The sequence below is a fragment of the Nannospalax galili genome, unplaced genomic scaffold, assembly GCF_000622305.1.
Source record: "Nannospalax galili isolate Female #2095 unplaced genomic scaffold, S.galili_v1.0 scaffold397, whole genome shotgun sequence".
Classification (NCBI taxonomy): domain Eukaryota; kingdom Metazoa; phylum Chordata; class Mammalia; order Rodentia; family Spalacidae; genus Nannospalax; species Nannospalax galili.
The window spans coordinates 2,614,761-2,641,012 of record NW_008341879.1 but is presented as its reverse complement, the minus strand read 5'-3'; the positions used below and the strand labels follow the sequence as shown (position 1 = coordinate 2,641,012).

The 26,252-nt window shown below is 38.8% G+C and overlaps 1 protein-coding gene and 1 pseudogene across 1 annotated transcript in view; one reads left to right on the top strand and one right to left on the bottom strand.

Annotated features, from left to right (window-relative positions):
- The window catches only part of Nkain3 (sodium/potassium transporting ATPase interacting 3), a 704,719-nt gene that overhangs the window by 165,782 nt on the left and 512,685 nt on the right, over positions 1–26,252 (top strand). The window lies entirely within an intron of this gene.
- On the bottom strand, positions 10,555–12,340 carry LOC103737750 (annotated as a pseudogene).

The window sequence follows — 26,252 nt, the reverse complement described above, 5'->3', positions numbered from 1 at the left end:
TCCTGGCTGGGAACTTTACTCTGAAGTCAATATTAGGCTCTGATTCATGAAATACTGTTTTTCAGTCAGAGGTAATACGTAAAATTGGGAAATATTAGGAAACAGGTTATAAACATGTCATATTTTGTCATCAATGACTTGTGAGTGTTATTTGAGTGAGAACCTAGACTGACGAAGGCCTCGGCCCTTAATCCTTTCAAATCAACCGCTCTGTGCACAGGCTTATGCGCGTGCAGCTTAGGCTCCTGGGTTTTCTATCTTACAGTTTTGGAGTTGCCTCTTGGGGGCAAGTATTTGAGTTCTCCAGGTGCCCTATTACTTCTGCGTAAATTAGGATTTAATTAGAACTATTATCTATGTGTACATATTAGGCTATGGAAATTGAGGTAATAAATGAGGTTGATGGACTTGTAGAAATGTAATAGAAGCATCGTGTGTGTGTGTGTGTGTGTGTCTAGAGTGAATGATACAGATTTTTAAAAAGATATATTAGAAATGTTAAGGTCATTATATCGATAAAGTAAATAACATTTTTTCAACATTATTAATATCATCATCAACGTGTACAAAATTATAAAGGAGCACAATATCTCAGCTTAGCAATATTTGAAAAATGTGATTGACATGAAATGTGTTGATATAAACTACATATTGAGTTGGCTCTTATAATGCTATTCTTTTATCATAAGTTATATTTCACAAATGATTTGAGGTTCAGCTTTGGATTATGGTGCTTGTTGATATTACTGAATATTCTACAAGGACATTTGATTATAATAATATTTATAAACTACAGAAATTCCTTTCTCTGGCACAGAAGACTCTATGTAATAATTTCATTAGCGTTACTGTCTTTTGTTTTTGCGAGACCATGGTAGCCCCAGCTGGCCTAGAACTCACTATGTAGACCAGGCTGGCCTTGATCTCAGAGAGACCTGCCTGCCTCTGTCTCCCCAGTGCTGAGATTGAAAGTGTGCACCACCACACAGGAGTTATTTCCTATTATATTGAAGAAATGAGTAACCTTTCCTCTGTCACTTCCTGTCACTTCTTGAGATCTGACCTTAGGATGTATCTTTAACCTTTCTTGGAGTATTTTGGAGCTTTTGAAGAGATCAACACTACTCCTTGCATTCCAAACACTCATAACAGTTAATGCCACCAAGTATTCAGCACTTTAAGGTTCTACTTCTATCTGGTTTTATCAGACTGAAGGGGACACAGATGGTATTTATTACATCTCTTCCTTTTCCTTTGCTTTCTCTTTCGCTTTCTTTTCTCCACCAAAAATAATTTTACCCAACAACTTTAGGATCCTCCACTACATCTAGCTCTCATTAAAAAATAAGGGAAAAACTATCCATTTTCTGTGATAGAGATGAAGTTAATATGAGATTTTAGAGAATTTCCTTCAAAATATAGTTAGCTGTACCATCCAAAGAGCTTCAGGCAGAAGAGGTGACGAAGCAGCTCTTTCTCCATGGCTGTAGCTTCATGTCCTGGGGCTATAACTATCTTTATCACCTCCATTCACCATACCTTGCAGATTTTCCTCAATTTAAGCCAATCCTTTGACTGGAACAAGTGACTTATATAGTGAAATGATCTAAATATCATTTGTCTAAACTTCCGTATCTTCGGTGCTCTGGGGTCATGGTTGCCATGTTTTCTAAGTTGCCCTCATAACTGAATGTGAAAACACCAGGTGATATCCTATTGGATTCTTTGAGTGTGAATTTACTCTTGTCTGCACTACTGCTCTGGAGGTACCGTGACTTTTCATGTCATTATGAATGTTTACCTCAACCAGTACTGCAACTGCTTTATTACTATTATTTTTCAAAATACTGTTTAAAGAATAATGTGTCTCAAGTTTAATGGTTAACCCTAATAGTTTCCCTATCAAAAGCATTTCCTGACTATATTTCAGGGATACGTGAATGATTTCATGAATGACTCACTGACAGCAATCTTAGCGAGAATAATTTTCACTCTATTGCTTGGTTTCAGGAGCCAAGCAGTCCAGATAATGAAAACATAGCGTGGTGTTGATTGATTCATGTTGGTGATTGATTCACTATACGTACTACATTCTGAAGATTAACACTTTGACTCCACAAGGGACTAGATTTCTGTTTGCACATCATCTTGGACTGTATTTCTTCCATTCTTAAGCTGGCTGTTTCTGGATGACTGGGTATGAGAATTCCATGCACTTGTCATGATTTGCCTGTTTATTCTTCTGTAAGCTAATGAAGCAACACACATAACACCATGTTAACAGTTCAGGAACATCTTTGAAAAGTTGTACTATGTGGAAAAATTTTATCTTTAATGATGAAAATTCACCATTCCTAGGGTGCAGAAGTTCTGACATGATTTACCTATCTGCAAATAGATCACATTTTCAAGTAATAGTGTCATGGGGAGGTCTTAGTGTAATTACATGTTGTTAATAGGCTAACATTCAGTGGTAATAGAATGCATTCACCTTATATAGAGTGTGGGTGTCTAGCATATTCACAAGCATCCTCTGCCACCATGGCCACTTTGCACATGGCCTCATTACAGCAGCCCTGAGATCAAAAGAAATGTTTGCTTTCATTTATAGGGTAATTCTTGCGAATTACCTTAGCTGCAGAGCTCAGCATGGTAAAAATTTCCAGTGGACACCAGTATATGACAGACAGAAATATTAAAGTATTTTACACACAATCTCATCTATCCAGTGTCTTTTCCAATCTTGCTTCGCTGAGGCCTATATTTAACTATGCAAGTCACTTGTCACTGTCCCAGAGACAAGCATTTCTATAATCAGTGACATTTCCAGCTATATATGAGACAAATTGCCAGGTTTACAGTCCACATCCATGTCAATTAAGAGCATTTGACTTCTCTATTCTGCTTTGGGGGTACACCTTAGTACATCTATCAGGGCCACCGTCAGTTTCAACTACCAGTACACACCCTCACTGGGCCAGGTCAGAGTTCTTTCTTCCCTCTCATTTTGCTGTAGAAAATGTCTTATCAGTCATTGTTATAAGTAGAAAGAGGAACCTTTGTCGCATGCAGGAGGCATTGTGGGATTTAGTTTACCCGTTCATGTACTTTATTCATAGGATCTGCTCAGGCCTAGACCAAGATATATGATTTCCACCAAGCAATGCCTCTCACTTTTGCCAACATAAACTTTTATGTTTCACCCTATCTGGTTGCATCTGACTTAACAAGTGAATCAAATTGCATTGTCAGCTTATACTCCATGGTCAGACATTCATTTAAAAAGTGCAATTGATATTTCAATGTTACATATTTAATGTATAAGCATCTTAGCAAAGAGTCTAGACTTGAAAAATTATTTCTGGTAAACATTTTATATTTCTTACTGAAGCTACTGGCCTTAGAACATATAGTTAGACGTGGAAGTCATACTAAATGTGCAATACATTTAGTATTTTTTTAAATGATCATATCAAGCTTTGCAAGCTAAGATTTGATGGGATGGGAATGTCAGGAACTAACCAATTCATCACCCAAAGGGGTAGTTTTTTAATAAATCAGAAGATTTTCAATCATAAAGAAAAACTAAAGGTTTATACGAGCAGCAAATTTTAATAAATAAAAAGATATGTTATTAAAAACAGTAAAAAATAATAATTAGATCATCTTCAGAAAACATAGTGGGATTTTTCTTTTTTGAGACAGGGTGTCCCTGCAGTCCCAGGTGACCTGGAACTCACAATGGCTGATCTGGATCTCATAGAGAGCCACCTGCCTCTGCCTCCTGAGTGCTGGGATTAAAAGCACGTGCTACCATACCAACCCCTATCTTGAGATACTTTAAATAAATCAATGTAAATGATATTCTGAAATTTGAAGAATTTCATTATAATATGATCCTTCACAAAATTTTGATTAAATGTGGTTTTGTATGATGACCACTTTTTATTCAACAAAGCTCAAAGAGTAAACAACTATATTATAAAGAACTAACATAAGCTTTGAAGGAAATTTTTTTCACTTCTTTGGATAACAGTAATAGTCTTAAAGTAGATAAATGGCTTACTCATTATGTTTAAGCATCCATCTCACAGACCACTCAGTGTTAGTAAAGAAACATGACCCAGTAAGCTGGCGAGTAGAAACCTGAATAGCCATAGATTTTGCTCTCCTTTTTTCCCATCATCCTAACTATCGTTCCTAAACAAAGAATACAGATTAATGTGCCTTTCAGTCCTAACTTCTGTGTTCTGTCCAGTCATGCATGTGCAGCTGATAGAGAATATTTTTCTGTTACTGCAAGATCAGTTCTTCCAAGATCCTTGTATCATGGCAGTTAGGTAGTTAGGACGACAATATGTTTCAGAGACTGTACTAATTTTTACTTCTTTTCACAGTTCTTGAGAATCCTGCTTCCCTGTACCCTCCCTTACATGGCATTCCTCAATTAAAGTATAAATATGTGTGTGTGTGTGTGTGTGTGTGTGTGTGTGTGTGTGTATGTGTGTGCTTTGGCAGTGCAGGAGGAGAATGTGGCCTGATGGTTTTGCTCTCCAGGGAAGTAGCGTATTTGGAGAACAGCACACACCATCTGCCTGGGGTGGAGACCATTTTCTGTATCAGCCGAAAGGATTTGGCTGTCTGTGGGAGTCTGTCTCTCTCTTTGCACCTGCCTATGGCTATGAATCAACTCTCCATAGGAAGCCAGGCTATAGTACCTCAGTGTTTAAAAGTGAATGTGTGATCAATGCCTCATATTTTTGCAATGTAATCCTTATTTAACCTCAGGATATAGGTAGAGTTGAGCCATTTTCATATATTGGGGAGTACTGAAGGATAGACTAATAAAATATCTGAAAGCCATGAAGTCTTATAGTCTTCCTTATATTGGGAACTGGGATTCTAATTGAAGCCTCAGAACTCTTTGTTCTACAGTGGTACAGAGAAGTACCGGGATGGATACAGATCTTCATCCCAAGAAGCACTGGAAAGACAGAGGCAAGTGGATCTCTATGAGATTTAGGCCAGCCTGATCTACGTGTTCCAGGCCAGCTACGGATATGGGGAGACCCTGTTTCAATAGAACGACAACAAAGGTTAATAATAATCCTGCAATTTCAATGACTTAGCAAATAAAATTGTCTTGTATGTGAAGTTCATTGCAGATATTATCCTTGGGTGGCTCCACAGTGCAGCTGTCCTCCAAGGAATAATTCAAGAGCTTTGGACCGTACTTGCACAGTACCTTTATCCAAGACTGCTGAGTCATCTGGGAAGTGACACAAATCACTTCCATTACAGTGACCTAGGCAGAAAAAGTCAATAAATAAAGCCATCCAACTGAATACAAGGAAAGCAGGAAACTTGCTCACTGTCTGAAATTCTTCCTGTGTGAAACCACGGGATGAAGGACAGTTTGATTGTTTAAGTGACCAGCCAGCCAATATCAGGGGAAATGGAAATCATTCCTCACTCAGGAAATTTATCATCTGATGAAATCTTTGTCCATATCTGTGATAGTTGTCAAATTCTTTACCTCGGGTAGCATGAATCATTTACAAAAATCTATTGCCATGTATATGCCTATATAATGTGGTGCTCACATATTTAGACAAAATACATACATACATATCTAATTTCTGAAATTGAGGCTATTCATTTTTCTCAAGTTTACACGAAGTTGTGTAGACTTATCTTTTATAACAGATATTCTTATTCATCACTGATTTATCATGCCCACATTGTCATTTGTTTCTTCTTATCTTCCCTTCTTTATCAAAGTTTATCTAATATAGATACAATATTTGGGAAAAATGACAAATAAATGATTGGGTATCTTAGAAGGAACACATTCTTTGAAACAGAAGTGCTTTGGAAATATTCTTCATTGACTAATTGATTAATTAATTGTTATAGTATCCTCTACCTCAATGTTTCATGTCTTTTAAAAATATACAATATTATCTAAAATCTGACATTTTTCTGTGTAGTTACATTACCTTAAGTAGTGGTAGATTTTAATTTTATGATAAATTTTATTCAAATATAGCATACATTTTACATTCCATTTATTGTAATGGAACTGACTGATGACTGATTGTAAAGGTACATAAAAGTATTTCACAATCTCCAAAGATTTTATCTATATTATTCTGAGCAATCAAGAGCATTTTAGTGAAAGTAAATTTAGTGAAAGTAAATTTAGTGAAAGTAAATTTAGTGAAAGTGAGGCATTGCAGTCATCAAACAAAAGCCTTGGTATTTCCACAGAATAATCACGAGAACCACCCTGTTGTGACACTCAGTGAATTTCGTGTGTCAGTTTCCAATTTCATGCTGCTAACGGAAGCACATGAAAATTTTAGCAATGGTTATTTTACCAGAAATCTTTACAACCTGAAGGGAGCCTTAGAAGAAAACACCCAGCTCATCACTGACATGATGTTTAATTATTTCAGAATATGAGTTTAGAGTCCTTCTTTGGTGATCAAACGACGTAATGAGCCAATGGCTTATGAAAAAGTCAGTGGTAGCTGGTTACCATTGCCAAGGAGATGGAAATGCTTAAAGTGGCCTCTTGAATGTAGTAATATTACATTTGAAAACACATTTCTCCTGCAACACAGCTCTTCTGTTTGTCAGTTTACTACTGAGTGATTTTGTGCATCTGCCATATTTCCCAAATGTACTCCTCTTTTGCGTCCTTGTGTGCAGTTGGGTAGGAGACGTTTCATTCATCAGGAGCTACAGTAAAAGAGCTTGAAGTAGACGTTTCACAGAGATGTTCCATGGAGCACTGATGATCACTTGGCTTTAATTCTCTTGATTTTCCTTCTATTGTGTTTGTTAGTTTTCTTCTTTATTAAATTTATTTGTGTTAAAATTCTATTTCAGAATCCACTCACTGGCAAAAAGAAATTAATGTCTTCGGCACTATTAGCTCAAATACTATGTAGATAGTATGGAAACACATATAATACCATATTGTAAACATGTATAGATTCTAAGCATGGTTTCATACATGAGACTCGTGTGAACTACATCGTGCGTGCGTGCGTGCGTGTGTGTGTGTGTGTGTGTGTGTGTGTGTTTGAGACAGATTCTTACAGTGTAGATCAGGCTGGTCTGGAACTCCGTCATCCAGCTTTAGCCTCTTCAGCGCTAAGATTGTGGGATGAACTATCGTGCCTGGGTACGTGTGGGATTTCTCCATGACTGATGCACACACAGTAGCACATCTGTGTTGGGTGGGAGTGTCTTCACTGCTCCTGTCAACCAAAGCTGGTAAAGGGAAAGCAAGAAGGCGATTTGGTTCACTGCTCAGTGAAGGAAAAACCACAAAAGCAGACTTTTGATGCTAGTTGTCAAATGACGTTGCTTTCATGTAAAATGGTTAAAATATTATACCACAAGTCTTAGAAATCTAGAGTAAGGCATTGGCAGTGAAAAAATATCATAAAATCCTTAGAAGCTGGTAATTTTCTGGCCCACTTCAGGTCCTGAAGCCCTGTTCTCCAACACTGGAAGACAAGCTGAAGGACACCATGATCAGTGGGCAAAGTCTGAGGCTGTGAGGAGTCTCCCAGAAGACTTCTGTCTCCAATAGTATCTGGCTATAACACATCATTGTGATCTGTCAGCTTTAGTTTCCTCATTTAAAGTGTAGATAATACACTTCCAATTATTATTTAGAAGAATAATTGAGACAGTTTATATCATGTTACTGATAATCACCAAATATGGAGTAATCTTGAGCTAGTGGTGTCATTAATAACAAAGTTGGTTCATTACAGAACTGTTCAACTCACAGAGCATATCTGTCTATAGAACTTATTGTCGAAGGGTCTGCTGTATGGTCATATTTTCCATGTTGTTTCTCACAATATCCCATTCACTGGAGAGAACACATCTGTCACCATCATTCATTAATGTCCTACTGTGGAGCCCCATGCACTGATGATCCACCCCAGCATGATAATTACTTCCACTGTACTTCAATGTCTGTGTGCTGTGTCCAGTTTGGGAACTGCACCCATTTTTATCTTCAATTTTATTTTTGGTAAAATACACACAATGTAAATTTACCATCCTCCCTATTTTGTGGATGTGCATTTGTGGTATGTGTGCATGTGTATATACTTGTTTGCACATGTGTGAGCACTTGTTTGCTATTGTGAGTGCATATGTGTATACAAATGTGTGTAGGCCAGAGGTTGATGTGCGTGTCTTCCTCAATCACTCTCCATTCTATTTACTGAGGAAAGGTCTCTGGCTGCACCCAGAGCTCATTGCCTCTGCTTGTCCAAGTAGCCAACAGGCCCCAAGGACCCGCCCCATCTCTATCTCCTGAAAACTGGGTTATAGATGGGCCACCACTTGCACCCTTTCATATAGATGCTGGCATTCTGACATTCAATACTCATGCTGGAGGGACAAGTGTTTGCTACCCACTGAACTATCTCCCCAGCTCCTATCTTAGCCATTTTTAAAGTATGTAGTTCATTACTAAATTTATCTAGATGGCACAATCACCGTCATCTGTGTTCATAGCTCTGTGTGGTAAAATTGAAGCACTATACCCATCAGACAATAGCTTCCCATTGCTTACCACCAGTCCCTGAAAAAAAAATGAACATTTTAATTTTTCTGTAATTTTAGAAACTTTATGTCATATCTCTATAAGCAGGTAGTATTTGTCTTTTTGTTACTGCCTGGTTTCACACTCCAGTTTCCTCAAAGTTCATTCATTTTATAGCATAATGCAGAGTATCTTTCCTTTTAAGGGATAATAATATCTAATTGTATGCCTACATCACGTTTGGCTAATCCATTAATATGTTGCTTTTCTATGTTTGGTTTTCTAGCTGGTAGCTCTTATGAATAATTCTTCTGTGAACATAAGTGCAACAAATATCTCTTAGAGAACTGCTTTCAATTTTTTGGCAATGCACTCAGAAGTAAAACTGCTGGATCTTGTATCCTACTTTCAGTCGTTGAGGAGTAACGGTCATGTTTTCCATGTGCCTGTTCCATGTTACTCAGGTTCCCAATCTCTCCACACCACTGTGGATCTATTTCTAGTATATCCTTAAAGGAAGTCAAAATGGAAAATTCACATTTGCAAGTAGATTTTTTTATGACATAAGAGGGTAAAAATGGCTTAAACTGGAAATTTAGGAAGAGGACTGTAAGTGGATTATGAAAATCTACCCACATAAGTAATGTACATTTCAAAAGAGCAAGTTTCAGCCTCTGTGATGGAAGCATCATGTATGAACATGACGGCCTTGTGATGTTGGAAAGAGACACTGGGGAAGCATTCTTGGGGGGATGGATGTTCGTGTGGATGGTGAGTAGTGGGTAGGATTCTGGCAGACTCTGAAAAGGCATCAAGCTCCTGTGTGTAGGATGTGACATGAGTGTAGGTGGGAACATAAGAGGAAATTTGTTAAAAAGAAAAGATGAATCAGAATTTATAACTTTTTAGAAATAGGCTTTGTATCAATGCACTTTGCATCAATATTTCTTGGAAATCAATTTTCCCATTTGTTAGGTGAGTTTCCTTACATTATAAAAAAAGATGATCATCGCCAAATAATGATTCCTGGTTGGGTAACTTTAATTCTAGTTATTAACCAGCCTTTATTGCTTGAAAAGAGATTATGGGGAAACATAAACACTAAAGGATATAGTTGAGTATAGTGGTGCACACCTGTAACCCCAGCATTCAGGAGGCTGAGGCGGGACAATCACATATTTGAGGCAAGCCTATCATGTGCCTCCATAAATAAAAAGCATAACTAAATAAAATATCCAAAAATAAAATAAATAATATATAAATACACTCATGATTTTTTCACTCTATATTTGCTGTCCTTTGTTAAATATACTTTACATTCAAAATAAATACATAATATCATTTTTCCCATCAATCATATTGCTTTATTTTACCATAGCTCTGGAAGAAGCAATTTGTAGTACAGTGACAAATATATATGACCAATAGCAAACCAATGTTATATTTGAAATTATGAATGTGAAAGTGAACAGTGTGGAAAAGATCTTTTTTTCCCACTTCATCTGCATGACTGATAAATTTCCCTTCTTTATTGAACTTTTTAATTTAAAATATTGACATATTTATAGAATACAAAACTAACATCAGCTTTTACTCCATGAAATACAAATAGTCCCCTCTCAGGATATTCCACTCCCACATCATGACCCCTATCTGGGACCTTACGGTAGGTGCTGGGCCAAGGTAGTCAGACCACAGTGATCATATCAGTCCACAGCATCTTCCATTGTATTGTTTTATTTACAAACAGGGTGAAGTCAACTGGGCAAGTCAGGGGTGGGAGTCAGTCAGGGCCATCCAAGTGTGGAGTGGCTCCTGGGTCAATCTCCACCATGAAGGCTGCCTCATCTGTCCTTTTCCTGTCCCTTGGTGAAGGCCCCTTGTTCCTCAGGGCAGCTTCGCCTGCTGCTCCTAAGCCCTTTTATAAGGGCAGTTGGATCCTCGGGGAACAAGGTGGTATGAGGACTGGGGTCCCCTCAGTTTATGTAAACCTGAATACTGATTACACGCCTGATTTCCTTCTGTATCTTGGGGTCCTGAACATTAATGTTGGCCTCGCCCACCTGACCATCTTCATATACAAAGAAGAACCTTGTGTAGACATGGTTGGACACAGGACACACCCAAATGTTCCCATGTATCCAAAGGTCCTTAGGTGTGATCACTTCACAAAGAGCTATACAGTTTAGATTCCAACTCTGCAGGGACCTTGACTGAATGGATCAGGTCTGGGGGATGGTATTGATCCAGTTATATCTCCAGACCACCTCCTCCTTGGAGGACATCCTGTGCTGTCCTTTTCCCATTCCTGAATAGCCAAAGGAAATATTGGAGATGGAGCTCAGATAGATGCCTTTGCCATAGGCTACCCCAGTTTGGTGTGGGATGCATTAACCAGCCCCTTGCACAGGACTGAATGCCAGTTCTCAATGTGGGACCCATAGAAGGCAAAGGTGCTTCCCTGGAGCTTCCTGGTGGTTGGAACTGAGCCTCCTTGGCAGGAAAACTCCTCAGCAGGAGGAATTGGTGTGAGATGTGCATGAACTTCATCCTGCTGAGAGGTAGTTTGACAATGTGTAACATTGCTGGAGATGATCTGCTGCAGAAGAGGATGGGCCAAGGGATCCAGATTGTCCATCTGCTTCTTGAATTACAAATATGAGCCCTGGGTCATCTCCTAAATGGACATCACACTATACAGAGCTTTCTAAATCCGCTCATAATTCTTAGGGTTAAAGCCCAGAGTCTTGGGATCAGTAGGGTCCACCACAGAGGAGTAAGGCTTGAGATGATGCTTTTTATAGGGGACTCCAAAGCTGCCCTACCCATAGTCAGTAGCAGATCCACCATCTCTGCACCTCGAGACATGACTCCCAGTATGTAGAAGGAGAAGACACATAGTTTACGGGTACAGATAGATGGCTTGAGCATGGACCCATTCTGGAAGACATGCTGCTCACCACAATCCACATGCCCTCGTTTGACGTTGGAATGCTCTGCTCTGTATACTTCATGTTCTGGACAAGGAATCCATACTCTAGAGTGGGGATGTTCTTGCAGTGCCCACTGACCTGGGGCTGGGAGGATAACCAAACACCTCTACTTTGGGGTTCTTCACAGCACAAGAAATGAAATGGTTCATAAGGTGCCCGCCTCGAAGCTCTGGTACACCCAGTTTTCCTTTCAGCAATGGAGCCCTGTATGATAGGGAAACTGGGAGACTTGGGGATGGGTGAGAAGGTGCTGAGGCCAGCTTGGAACTTCATGATGATACCACCTGTCTTGAATCAACTGTGCCTCTTCTCCTGCTGGGTCTTCAAGAAATCATTGCTTAGATGTTTCCATTGTTGGGATGGAAACATACCCCAAATCTTTTTCAACTGAAGACCCAGCCCAAACCCTTCCTTATTTGATGGTTGGAACATCAGTTGATGGTTCTGGTCAATCAAGGTACTGGGAGAGAGAAAGCCACAGCCTCAATACAATAGGTTCTGTTTGGAGGGCCTCCCAAGCTGTAGATACTTCCTCATCGAAGAAGCTGATGTTGATGTGGAGGTCAATGTCCACGTCATCAATAGTCCCATGTTTTCTGACAGACACAGAGTTCCCACTGGAGATCTCCTACATGGCTTCAATGTCTGCATCAAGCTGTGGGTATCTATACAGGTCAGCTGTACAATTCCCCTGACCTCCATAGAGAAATTCCTCTGATTCATTATCTCCTGAATCATCATCATTCCACAAATGGCCTTTGATGTCCATTGGGTCAGTGGGTCATATACACTCTCAGGTCAGTGCTAGGCAGCGTCCCTCCATACCTAACCAATTGAACCCAGGCCAACCAGATGAGCATATAGGAGGCCACAGCATGAGACAAGGGAGGGGGTGATATCACAGGCAATTGGAGATCTGCTGGGGATGGCAGGCGCTGCTGTTGAGATGGTAACAGTCATTGTCCTTCAAGAGCAGCTGAGAAGCAAAATATGAAGATCCAGGGGCAAGATTTGTTAAACTTGAAAATAAACAGTCAAGTGCTGATATGGATGACCAAAGGGCAATAAAAAGGGGCACTACTGTCTAGCCTGGGCTCTTTGGGGGTGAGTGGTAGGATGATGGCAACATAGGCCCAAAGAGCCACCTTCTTCAAGGTCTTTCTTTGTCATAGAAGTTAAGTAAAACTTAACATCTCTCCAAGGGTTGCTGCTACTTGCTCCTTGGCAACCCCAGGAGGCTCAGCTGCTCAGGAGGCTCAGGAGGCTCAGTTGCTCAGCTGCTGATCTCTCCAAGGGTTGCTGCTACTTGCTCCTTGGCAACCCCAGGAGGCTCAGGAGGCTCAGTTGCTCAGCTGCTAAGGAGGGGACTAGCACCCTGAGACTGCCTGTGGAGGAGCGGCTGGCCAAAGGGCTGGGCTGGAGGGCAAGGAAGGAGGGTAGATGTGAGGTAGATGGTAAGGTCAGGCACCCTATGCCTAGGCATTCTGTCAAGGGCACGCTTGAAAAGATCTTATTTACAAATAAAGTCAAATAATATCAAATATACAAGGAATCCAATAAGATCACTGTGCTTGTTCTTACTCGAGGATTGTAGATAAAAGGCACCCTTTCCAGGACCATTGATTTTCTTGTATTGTAAAATAACAAAAGATTTTTTAAAACGTCTTAAGGTAACCAGAAAACAAGAAAGTGATTCATTTTCTGCTAAGTCTTGTTACCAATCGATGCTGACAAGGACTGTAAAAGTGACTTACAGAATGTTTAATTATCTGTTGAGGAGGCCCAACTATGACTGGAGAGAGGCTTATAAAAGGCAAAAATTAACTTAAACTGTATTGGCCCCATTTTAATATAACTGATCTATAGTTATCCTGTATAATAAGCTTTAGATTTTCAAATCTATATGACAGAACCATTTCTAGTTAATGACATATAATAATGAGGCCCTAATAAGGTAAGGCAAAACAAAAAAAAAAAAGCTGAGCATGGTGGCACATGCTTTTAATCCTGGTGCTGGGGAGGTAGAAATGATCCCAGGGTGCTCACAGGCCAGCCAAGTAGCTGGCCAAACTGGTGAATTCCAGACAAGTGAGAGGCCATGTCTCAAATAAACAACCCCCCCCAAAAAAAACAAAAAATACAAAGCAAGGTGGGCAGTGTCTGGGTTTGTCTTATGACCTCTACACCTATGCACGCATAGGTACTTACACAGTCACACACACGTACACTTGCACCACACAAACATGCACATACACACAAGCACATATACACACGCGAACACAAAAAAGAAAAAAAAAAAAAAAAAAAAACCTCCTAATGTGGTCATTCCTCTCAGCATATTCTCAGTTTTCTTTTCCTTAAAGATGTCAAGTTGCTTGAAATTATCCATAAAAATGCACAGAGAATTTCTCTGTGTGAAAATATTAAGGAGATTCTTCAGATGAGGCGTCACAGGTTTGATACGATCAGAGTTTAGGAATCCTTGCAGAAGCGGTTTTATTTCATCTCTCAGCTGAGTACTGCCTCTCTAGCCAGGGGGAATTTAGCCCAAGAATGCCTGCTGCCTGGAAGACCTTCAAGAAGCAGAAAGAACTCTCTCCTGGCACAAATAATGTCCTTACAACTACAGAATAAGTCTAATGAAAGACTTCTGTGTTGGCAGAGAAGACTGTAGAATGTTTGAGATTAGAGACCCAGATGACCCTCTGTAATATTGATGTGACTCAGGGGTTCAAGGATCAAATTAATCTGTGACAGGAACTGTACATTAGCATGATATTTGGTGTCTATCATAGACAGCATATTAGTTTTTCTCCTGCTGCCTTTGATCTTTCCTGGGGCTTTGTCAGGGGAAATAACCTAGCTGAACTGTAACATTGGCAGAGAACATACAGGCCAGGTTAAACTCCTTAGCTTGGGTCATGTGAGCTGAATTTTGAATACAGATTTTATATTTACTCTGAACATTCATTTCTTCAACTGAGCATGCAATAATAAGTCTAAGAAGAGGAGACTGTTTGTCCCATGGTGTCTGACCTTGTCTGTGAGATCAACATGCATTTCACACTAGCTCAGTCCTACTGATCCCAAAGCAGAGCTTTCATATTTGATTAGCACTCATCTGTATCAGCTGCATCTGAGCCTGTATGCCTCTGCCAGGGCCTTGATACATTCTGACCCAGGGAGACCACCAGCCATTGCTAGAGTCATGTACTGGTCTTTCAATCCCCAAAAGAATCATCCTTAAGAAATTACTTTAACTAATGAAACGATGATAAAAGCCTCTATCAGGAATTAAGATTTGGATATTCACTGTCTATTTTTATTTTATCTATATTTATTTCTACTTTTATCTATATTTCTATTTTTTAGCTTTTCCTTTCTATGGTTTTTGAAGCTGTCTTTAAGCAGTTAATACTAATGTCAGGTGAGAATGTGTATTTAGTCCCTTAATATGTTGTCAGTCTCTTGTGTTTTTGATTTTTCAACTTTGCATGCATTCAACCGGAATAGTTCATTTTCTGATACTCTGTGCTATGTTGTGGGTGCACAGACAGGAAAAAGGCAAGTCACCATCTGCCCTCAGGATGCTTATAATCTGTGTGAGCTTGGTTCTGAGTCTGTCAGTGTTAATAGGACAAGATTTAGTGGCAAAATACACATAAAATAATAGTTGACAACCTGAAATGGGCCTTGATGGAGGTTTCTCTCTCTATTACCTTGGGGGACTGCACCCTTCTGAGGAAGGTCAGAAGGCTGAAACAGGGGTATCCCAAATTCAAGGCCTGTTCCAAGCAAGATACTAAACACACACACACACACACACACACACACACACACACACACAAGAAACAAAGTCAGTGGCAGTGAACATGCTAGACATAGGAGGTGCCATGTGCACTGAGTCTCAGATTTGATCAAGATTTAAAGTCTGCTCCAATCATGAATGTCTCAACCTCATTTCTCTTTTTTTTTTTCTTCATTCAACAGTGGCAGATGAGGAGTGCATGGTTGGAAAGACATTTTTCAGGATATTGAGTGCAGAAAAACTGAGTCAGTGAAAGATCCTGCTGTCTAATCTCACAACATGACAGAGAACATGAAACAAGGAAGAATGTGATGAACAAAACTATGGGATGAAATCTGGGGTGGTCAGGGAGCACTGGGCGCAGTGGCATCATAGATGGATAGGAAGAAGTGTTCAGCATTTTTAGGCTTTTAGGATTTTAGTGTAGAATAATTATTTTCCTTGACCTCAGGAGGACTGGATTGCAGACTCCACTGAAGCAGGGTTACCTGAAAATAAACTGGGGTATACAGCACAAAACAATGTGATACTTCTGGGAAAACTTAAGAAAGGTTTCCTCTTTTCTCCCTAGTCTCTTCCACTAAGTTAATGAACCAGGTGACATAATTAGAAAGATGCTCTTTCTCCTAAATGCTTTGAATTTGCATAGAAGGACATGTCAGCGTATTCAGCCTAGGTTTAAAAAAAGGTTTCCTGAAAAACCAGAATGCTACATGTTATTGTGATTTTTTTAAAAGGTTCCATATTTATTTAAATTGTGGAAGCACTGCAGTCCACTCACTGCCTTTTCTTGTAAATTATCCATGAACATATAGATTAAGAAGTTTAAAATGCTATAGTTAAAAAAACAGATTTGCTGACTATTGATCTCCAGATTTTCATAGAACACAGAATTAACACTTTTGATCCGTCAGGGGTTTTTACATAGTACATAGGCTCCCTTTCCTGATAGAGGATAGGAGGTAAGAAGACCACTGAGACTCAAGGAGGGAGGTTGGGGGAGCACTGGGGAGGAAGAAAAGATTGGATATTCTAATTACTTTTTTTTCTTGCTATCATAAACAACTCTCAAAAAGCATCTTGAAAAGGAAAAGGTGTATTTCATCTTATGAGTCCCAGATCACAAGTTCCCTGCCCGCTCCAAGGGAAGCCAGGGCAGGAATCGAGGGCAGGAGCCCAAGTCAGGAACCCAGAGGTAGCAACTGAAACAGAGATCATGGAGGAGCACAGCTTTCCTGGCTCGCTGCCTCTGGCTTGTTCAGTTCCTTTTCTTATACAGCCCAGGCCACAGTTGGCTGAGCCCCCTCCTCACCCTCTACTTCAACTAGCAACCAAGAAAATGACCCACAGACATCTAGCTACACAGGCTGATCTGATGAAAGAAATTCCTCAGTCAAGGCTCCCTCTTCTCAATTATCTCTAGTTTGTGTCAAGTTGACAAAAGCTAACGCAGAGGAACATGATATGGAGACTCTGAATAAGTGGCCAATCCCTGACACCTGCTACTACTCAGATCCTGAAATTCTGCCTCAGACTTTGCTGTCATCTTGAACCACCTTGAGCTACTGGAAGTATGAAGACATCAGAGAGTCACAGGGCTAGACTTTCCTATGATTAAAGGCCATTCTTCCTTGGGGCCTCATAACCAGTTTTTGATTCACAGCATAAACACAGTAAAATCATTCAGCACAAGTTCCTTATCTGGGCCTTACCCGAAGCTGTATGCTGGAAGGATTATAAGTAGGGCAAGGTTTGGATTGGTTCATATAAACACTAAAACTATTTAGACAACATAAATAGACATAAAGCTATGAAATGAACAGGAGTTATTAATAAAAGCCTGCCGGGAGGGGAAAAGACTGTATTCAGGGATGGAACTGAACTCTAGGACATATCTCACACACACACACATACACACACACACACACACACACACACACACGCACACACACACACACACACTGTGCAACTTTAGTCCCAGCCATCAGGGGGAGGCAGAGGAAGGCAGATTTCTGTGAGCTGGAGGCCAGCCTGGTCCACAAAGTGACTTCTAGGCAGCTTGGGACTAGAGAGACCCTGTCAAAACAACAAACAAAAAAGTCAAAAAAGTCACTATGCTAATTTTGCATTATGTATATAAGTACATAATAGTGGTTAAAATGAACTTCAGCTTTAGCCTACTTAAAGTGCTTCTGAATTAATATCAAAATTTACAAAATAATACCTATATAGAAACGTTTAAAATACAAAAATCACCTATTTGTGACAAATAATTATATTTAATACTGGTTACTTCAGGTACCTTCCTCTAAGATACATTTAAGTAAGTATGTATGGTTCAAAATTTAGACTATACATCAAAAAAGTTAGCACTCTTTATGTAAAATTATGACATGTTCCCTGTTATTACATATTCTACACACTCTCCTTATATGACCAGACTAGACTAGACTAGACTGTAACTCCTTAGCACCGTCAATCGCCCTGTCATATCCTCAGTGTGTTACCGTAGACAGGCACTGGCTTGAATGTCCTTCCATGTAAATCACTTCACTTTTCTTAGATGTTTTGTTTCTTCAAGATAAAGAAAATTTCTAGATCACACTCTAGGAACATTAAAAAATCTATACTCCAGTGAACTTTCAAATTGCCTTTAGGGTATTGTGGGTGTCATCAGGCTTGTGGGAGAGGTATGTCCCCATCTTTGCCAATTTATGAAGTGTCTTCTTTTAACATTTTAAAAACCTTTTAATTATAAATATTCCAAGTGTTTCCAGGTAACCAGATGAATGAAATCCAACATGATCCTAAGCAGGACTGAATTCATGCCTAAGAATTTTACATAAAGCTAGTTTTTTGACAAAATACCAAATTATTTAGATATCCTTTATGTAACTATCAGTATTTACTACAGAGTTTGGAATCAGGCATAATAAAGTTGTCTCATTCTTTTCTTGCTAGATTAAGTGGTTATCAAACAGATATATCAGCTTAATGAATATAGAAATCTTAACTATCCCTAGATTGCCATGTCCATCATTTTCATTATTAGATATTCAATAAAATGATTAAGTTAGAACTTGGAGAACAACTCTTTCAGAACCTTAGCTTTGTTCATTTAATAAACGTTTTTCAAGTTTTAGCCAGTTTCCTAAAACAGTAATGTTACAAAAATCAGCTTTTCATGCAGATGTTATATAGAATCAGAAATTCATTTTATGGAGGATTAATATGGTATCTCATACTGAGAAGACACCTTTTGACTTGGCCATTAGCCACTATTTTATTTTCTGAAAATATCAGATCTAGAACAAGTAGAAGGACTTAAGATCCCAACAAAATTTTTTCAAAGTGTAAATTTTATGTGTGGGGCACAATGAAAGGAAAGCTGTATATTTAAGTGAATTAATAGTTGTACATAGGTCTAAACAAATATGCCAAAGTTCGTAAATGAGTGTTTCAGATTCTGTAACATATGGTGTTCTTAATCATATTATTTTATTATATGAGGTTAAAGTCTAGGCAAAAGAAGATAGAAAGGAGGAGAGCAGATTATAGATTGAATTAATAGTTGTGGAATTCTCAAGCACATTAATGTGGAAGAACAAAATGGGTTTCCTTTTAACAGTGGGAGACCCAAAGCATGTGAAAAGCATATGAGCCTATCAGTGACCTAGAATTCCACTCAGACTAACTGCTAGACCAAGAGCACATGCATGACTAGACCAGGTTATCTGATTTTACCCTGAGTAATCATAAAATTTCTCCTTGCTGGAAGCATAAAGCTTTCAGATAAAAAGCTGAAGAGAGGAAAAAAAAAATTTATTTATCAAAATAAATCCCCTGTCCTTACACACAGATATCATAGTGTTCCAACATTTAATTTTCAATCTCCCTTTCAGTTATGGACATGGATGCCTCTTGCTATTGGATGGTGACAGTTCAAGGTTATTCTGCCTCTCCTATAAGTGATTTCCTGGTTCCTCAGAGGTAAATCTTTAATCTTGTCCAGAAAGGACTGTATAGAACTGTGGGTGTCCCAAGAGCAGTATAGACTTTTCAGGATTCCTCAGCCACTGTTTAGAAACTGTGGACTTGGAAATACATGACAGCAAAATGATGCCACAGCGAGTAGTTATATATGCAAAAGGAAATGACTTTAACATCCATTCTAGTTTGCCTTCAATTGCTGTGACAAAACACTCTGTCCAACACCAACTTGGGGAAGGAAGGGTTTATTTGACTTACATCTCCCGGGTCACAGTTCATCAGGGAGCTCAAGGTAGGTACTCAGGGCAGGAACCTGGAGGGAGGAGCTGAAGCACAGGCCTTGTAGCAACACCGCTTACTGGCTTGCTCCCCTGGCCCCTGCTCAGCCTGCTTTCTTATCCAATACAGAACAACCTGCCCAGAGGTGGCACTGCCCACAATGGGCTGGGCCTCCCATATCACTCAACAATCAAGAAAATACCCCACAGACAAGGTCACAGGCCTGTCCAATAGAGGAAATTCCCCAATTGAGGCTCCCTCCACCCAGGTGTGTCAAGTTGACAACTAAAGCTATCCAATACAATATCCAAATAGGGAAAAAGGGCACGTGTCATGGCCTATTTTCCCAAAGGAATCAATGCTGTTATAAAAGTGAAAATTTGGAAAAGAATTTATGACACCTTCAGAAACTGCTTGAAAAGTAGCTTTGTAAAATCCTAAAAGTTTCCTATGCCCAAAGAAGCTTGAAGAAAATATATCAATTGTTTGATGTTAGTTCACTGTGTGTGAACCTGTTAATCTACAATAAACATGAATTCTTTGTATAATTTACAATACCCTTTGTTTTATTAACCCTTTGTTTTAATATAACATCCCTGTTCTCAAATACGCTATGTTTCCTATGATCAGGTGCAGGTGAGGGGAACTGCTGGCATCGTACCAGAGCTGCACCTGGCCCTGCTCCTCCTGAGGTGTTTTGCAGTCCCTGCTCCCCTCTCCTCTCTCCTTGCAGGGTCCTCATCTGTGCTGCTGAGCTCCTTTCTGCAAGTTTCACATTTTTATCTGCACAGCTAATGATCCTTTTCCTTTGTGGATCGCAGAATAAAGTTGATTTTGTTTTCTCTACCTTTAACTTTATTTGGGGAAATCAGTTTGCTAGAATCACATACCACCTTCGTTCACAAATCAGATAACATTTATATTTATACTCCATTGCTAAGAGTCTGTACACATTTAAGTCACTTAGCTCACTACTCAGCCTGTCACCCAGAATCATTTCAGGTCACTTAACCTGTTATTTGTGATTTACTTTGGCTCCCACTTGTTAGAGGAGCTCCAGAGCCCAGTGTGAGGAGTAGGCATCATGAAAATGCCAGCATGTCATCCAGGCCTCTGATATTCTTTCTCAGAGGTGCACTGTGTAGGTACTGGGGCAGTGGGATGTTGGAGAACTGGCAGAGGCCAGTGTAGATCACAGCAAGCAAGTTGGGTGTGGTATATATCTAGAGTAAAGAGAGGTAAGCAGGGAAAATGGACCTTCTAGGCCAATTCATTAAGAGTGCTTGGCTTTATCCAAGAGTCATCACTGAGTAGCTCTTGAAAGACTTGAAGCAGAAAAGACTGATGAGAGCTGGTGTGAAATGTGAGTGATGGGTTTGGATATGGTCCACGCTGGAACAGCTGATGGGCGATAAAGCAGGGCGAGAGCCCAGACGCCTTGGATAATGAACTGAGGATCCTTTCCACAGCAACAGAGAAAGCTGTGTTAAGCACATCTCACAGTTTACAGATTGTCAGGAAGGTGTCCCATATTAAGAGACTGTTAAAACAATTACGACACAGCTCCAGTTTCTCTGTTAGGATAATTTTAATCCCAGCCAAGCCATGCTTTTTAGTTCTTAAAAAGATCAAACTTAGCAGGTGTTTGAGCCTAGAAGCAAGAAAGCAAATTAAAAATACCAGCATCATTTTGGCTAACGAATAGATTTCTTTAAAGTGTCTCCACTTCAGCATTCAGGCTGAATAAAAAATGTGTCCAGCACACAGATTGTTCACCCTCACGCAGCTCTCTCTGTCACACTTGGCAGGCTCAACGCTCCATCCAATCTAATTCAGAGTCATTAACATTTGTACTTAGCCACACGGATCCAAATGCTGAGTGTTCGGAACATTTGCAGGCAGATGTTATCAAAGATGTTCTCCTTTGCAGTCTCCTCAGCTAATTTCCATAGAACAGCCGTTGCAACTGAACACGAGGTGTGTCAACCAGAAGCAATTTTTCTGTTTGCTGTTGAATTCTGAAAATGTGCTTGTCTTAAGGAAACATGTCACTTGACTTCAGTGAAATAACTGCTGTTGCAAGAACGATCTGCACGTGTAGTTTCGGTTGCCTCAGTCACTTTGGAAATTGATTTTAATACGAGGGAAAAAAATTCTCATTTTCATTTGGAGGTGGATTTTATTGGAAATGTATTCTCAATCCACTTTTTCATTTTGTTCAGCTTTCTTCATTTTTAAAATTATTTTTGTTTACTTTTATTTTATGTGAATGAGTGTTTTAGCTGCCTGTGAGTGAGTGTACCCCATACATTCAGTGTTTGTAAAGGCCAAAGTGGGTGTTGGATCCCCTGAAACTGGAGTTACAAATGTGTGTGAGCCCTACTGGTGCATGCTGGGAACAGAACAGGGATCCCCTGCAAGAACAAGTGCTGTTACCCACTGAGCCGTCTGTCCAGCCCCAGCCTTCTTTTTACCAAGACTGGATGCATTTTATTTACTCTTTAACATCATTCCAAGGTCAGGGTAGGTGCTAAATTAGGAAAACATCATTATCGCTAATATTGATTTGTCAGGCTTTTTATTTATCTTCTAAGTAGAGCACTAGGAAGACTTAAAAGAAAAATGCCCAGGCTCCAACCAAATCAAAGTTGGCCTTCATGTGCAAATTCTTTAATTCTCTTCCTCAGTGATTAAGGGGGGAAAATCCAAGGATCCTGGTCCTGGTCCAGCATTTCTTTTTCTTTTTCTTTTTTTTTTTTTTTTTTGAAAACAGATTCAGACAAAATTGCTAATGCAGAATTTTGGCGAGCAGATATGGGAAGAATCAGTTTAACCCTTTGTGAGAAAGCTTCCTCCTGTTTTCTGTTCCAGAGTCTTCAACTCAATTCTCTGTCTTGTCCTTTCCCATCTTTTCTGTTATTTCTCCTCTTTTGTCTTTGAGCCCTTGCTAGGGGGCTAGTTTCCCTGAGACTGATGGGAAGTTTCATGCTCAAGTTTTTATTAGAAAAACAAACAAATTTCTATTTCTTCTGTGACAATCTAATGGGTACATCCTCTTTCAATTTCTCCTTCTTCTTCTTGTTTGTTAAAAAATCAAAAAAGGGCTCAGAGTTTAATCTTTCCCCAGCGTATGATTTTAGAGCCTTGCTAACACTTGTCTGCTTGCAGACACATCGATTTATTTATGAATTGTTGCTCTTTCCCATTGGTGTTGACCTTTACACCACTATCAGGATGTCTTGGTTATTATAGCACCGCAAACATCTTGAGTTCAAGGGTTCTGATGCCTCCAGCTTTGTTCTATTTTGATGAATATTGATTTGTTTGATATCTTTTGTGTTTCCATATGAGTTAAAGAATTTTTTTCTATTTCTATAAAGAATACTATTGATATTTTATGGTAATTGTACTGAATCTGAAAATTACTTGAGGCAGGATGGACATTACATATTCTCCCAAGTCATGAACATAAGTGGCCTTTCTGCTTTTATTTTTTGTTTCTTCTTTTGATTCCTTCATCAGTGTTGTTAAATGTTCTTTATAGAATTCATTCTTCCACTGTTACAGTTATTCATAGGTTATGTGTGTACATATTTGCTTAGTTATTGTAGCTATTATGAATGAGATGACTTTCATGATTGATTCATGATTTCCTTCTTGGAAAACTCATGACTGGTGTAGAAAATGCTACTCATTTAATAAACTGTGCTGTGAACATTGGATATCCACACACAGAAGATTGAAACCAGATCCCTTTCTCTCATTCTGTACAAAGACTAACTCAAAATGCATCAAAGACTTTAATGTATGACCTGAAGCTATGAAACTTCTAGAAAAAGCAAAAATCACTGAGTTATCTGGAAGAGTTTTCACATTTCATAAAGACTAAATGTCTAAGAGGCAGGAGGAATTACATTCATAAAGACAATATTACTTTATTTTTTCTAATACATGTGGATTTATCCTATGCATTTTACATACATTCTTTGAAGTAGGGGTGTTATTATACCCATTTTTCTTATTAGGAAGACAAGTCTTCATAAGTTTCAGTAAGTTGCCCAAGTTTATACGGTCAGTGCTAAAGTTGCAATTTTAATCTAAACAGTCAGGTTCTAAGTCTGTACTGTTGATGATTTTTGCCATCCTTCTTATATATACAAAGGCGAGAGGATGACTCACAAGTACAGGACGTACAAAAACAGAGAGAGAGCAAAAGAAGGGCACAGAGTGTCCAGTCCCCATCAGGAATACTGTGGTTTGGGCACAGAGTCACCCCATTAATGCTGGTCCTGCCTGTCTTTGCCCTCTGTTGTTGTCTCCTTCAGGACTCTGATCTTTCAAAAGAGTTTTTTTTTCCTAGTCCATTGAAAGACGGCCCTCAGAACAGTATCTGAAAATTCAGTTCATATGAAAGTGTAAGTCTTAGTGGACTCTCATTTTCTTCTAGGTCCTAGGAAGGAACATAATTACAGCACAATTGCAGACACTGGGATATTTAGGACAATAGAGATTTGTAACTGATAAGCAAAAAAGCTGATATTCATTGATTATGAAGTCATGTAAAGATGTGAATAAAATAATTCTTCTTGTAGTTCAGACTGGCTATTATGGACACCAGCAATTAAATATCATGAAAACATTTTCTGCTGTGGCCGGAGTGAGTATGCGCATATATTCACTTTGCTAATTTCAGAATTCAGCTATAAACTAACTTTAAATAAAAACAAGAAAATTTTTTTCTGTAGATGGTAATTCAGTTGACTAAAGTTTGTGTGAATGTTTATAGCAATGATAATAACAGCACAAAGAAGAGATCTGGAGTATCTGATCTCAGGATTGGTTATGATGCAGTAAACAAAGGTGATACTGTTAAATTCCCACGCATAGTCTGAACACCCTGATTCATGACTGATTTTTACTGGTTTACCATGAGAAGAGGTACAATCAATAATTAAAATGTATGTCAAAATTTATTACAAGTCTTTAAATTTATTCTTAACATGCTTTTTGTTGAGACAAAATCCATACAACAAAATTTACTGTTTTAACAATTTTCAAAATATTTTATTTATTATTTTTATTTTATGAGTATTGCCTGCATGTAGATAGGTGCACCTGTGTCATGTCATACCTAAGGAGGTGAGAAGAGAGCGTAGGATTCCCCAGATATGGACTTATGGACAGTTGTTGGCTGCCATGTGAGTGCTTGCAACAGAACCCAGGTCCTCTGCAAGAGTAGCCAGTGCTCTTAACTGCTGAGCCATCTCTCGAGCCCCTGTTTTAACCATTTTAAGTGTACATTCTATGATATCAAATATATTCACATGATTATTCAATCATCTTTTTTATTTATATCTAGAAGTTTTTCAATTTCAGAGACTGAAACTCTGTACTGTTAAGCTGAAACTCTCCATTCGCCTCCCTTCTCACCCCCGATAGCCACCATTCCACCCTGTCCTTTAGTTTTACTCCTCTAGGGACCTCACATTGATGGAATCATCCAGTATGTGTTGTCAACATGTGGAGAGAGATGTTTGTGTCTATATAATGGGTGTCCCAAGGACAAATGGGAATAGGAAAATTAAACCCAATGTTTGGAAGCTTTTGCTGCTGTGACAAAATACGTGAAAGAAATTTAAAAGGATAAATTTTTTATTTGGGTTCATAGTTTCAGAGATTTTAGTCTATGGTCACTTGGCTCTGTTACTTCTAGGCCTATGCATAGCAAGGTAGATAAGGATTAGGATGGGAGCACAGGGGAAGAAGAAAGAGAGAGGGGAGAGGAAGGGAGAGGGAAAAAGATAATGGACAAGTTAAAGCCTTCAAGGTTCCCAGTGACCTGCTTTGTGAAACTAGGTCCCAATAAAAGCATCATATTTTGAATCTATCAATGGATTAATCCAATTAATACACCAGAACCCTTATGATTCAGTGACTCCCCCAAATGCAGCCTCTGAGCATAGCTTTGGAGATTGAGCTTTCAACACGTGAGTCTTCATAGGACAGTTCATATGTAGACCACAACACTCAGAGAGAAGATGAAAGCTGTTTTTAGAAAGTAGAACATTGAAATATAAAGACTTGATCTGGGTATCTGAGTACTCTGGATGATGACTTTGGCATGCTGGATGGGAAACACTAGTTCTTGTTTCTGAACTGATTATCTTGATCGTTTAATTTAAAGGAGAAAACTTTCTTAGTTTCTTAAATTTGTCAATTTCATAAATAAAATAAGCAGGAAGTTTTATAAGTTTTATTATACACAGAAATGATGATTAGTTAAATGCTGGAGAAAGTTCTGAATTGCTTCATTGACTATATCAATAATGGAATGTGATTTGAAATTTAAAAGTTGACATTTTTTTAAATTATTTATTTAATAACCACATACTTAGAAGAAGCATTTCATTACAACATTGACATAGTCAATAACAATTTTGTGAGCTAAGATGCATCTCTTTCAAAATTGGCTGTAAATTTTTTGGTTTACAGTTGAATTATTACAGTTATAATTTACTCAGTATAAACCCTATAAGACATAACATTAAATTAGGTTTTAACCTTTTAAAAAGATCTCCATTTCATTATTAAAATACACAGTTCA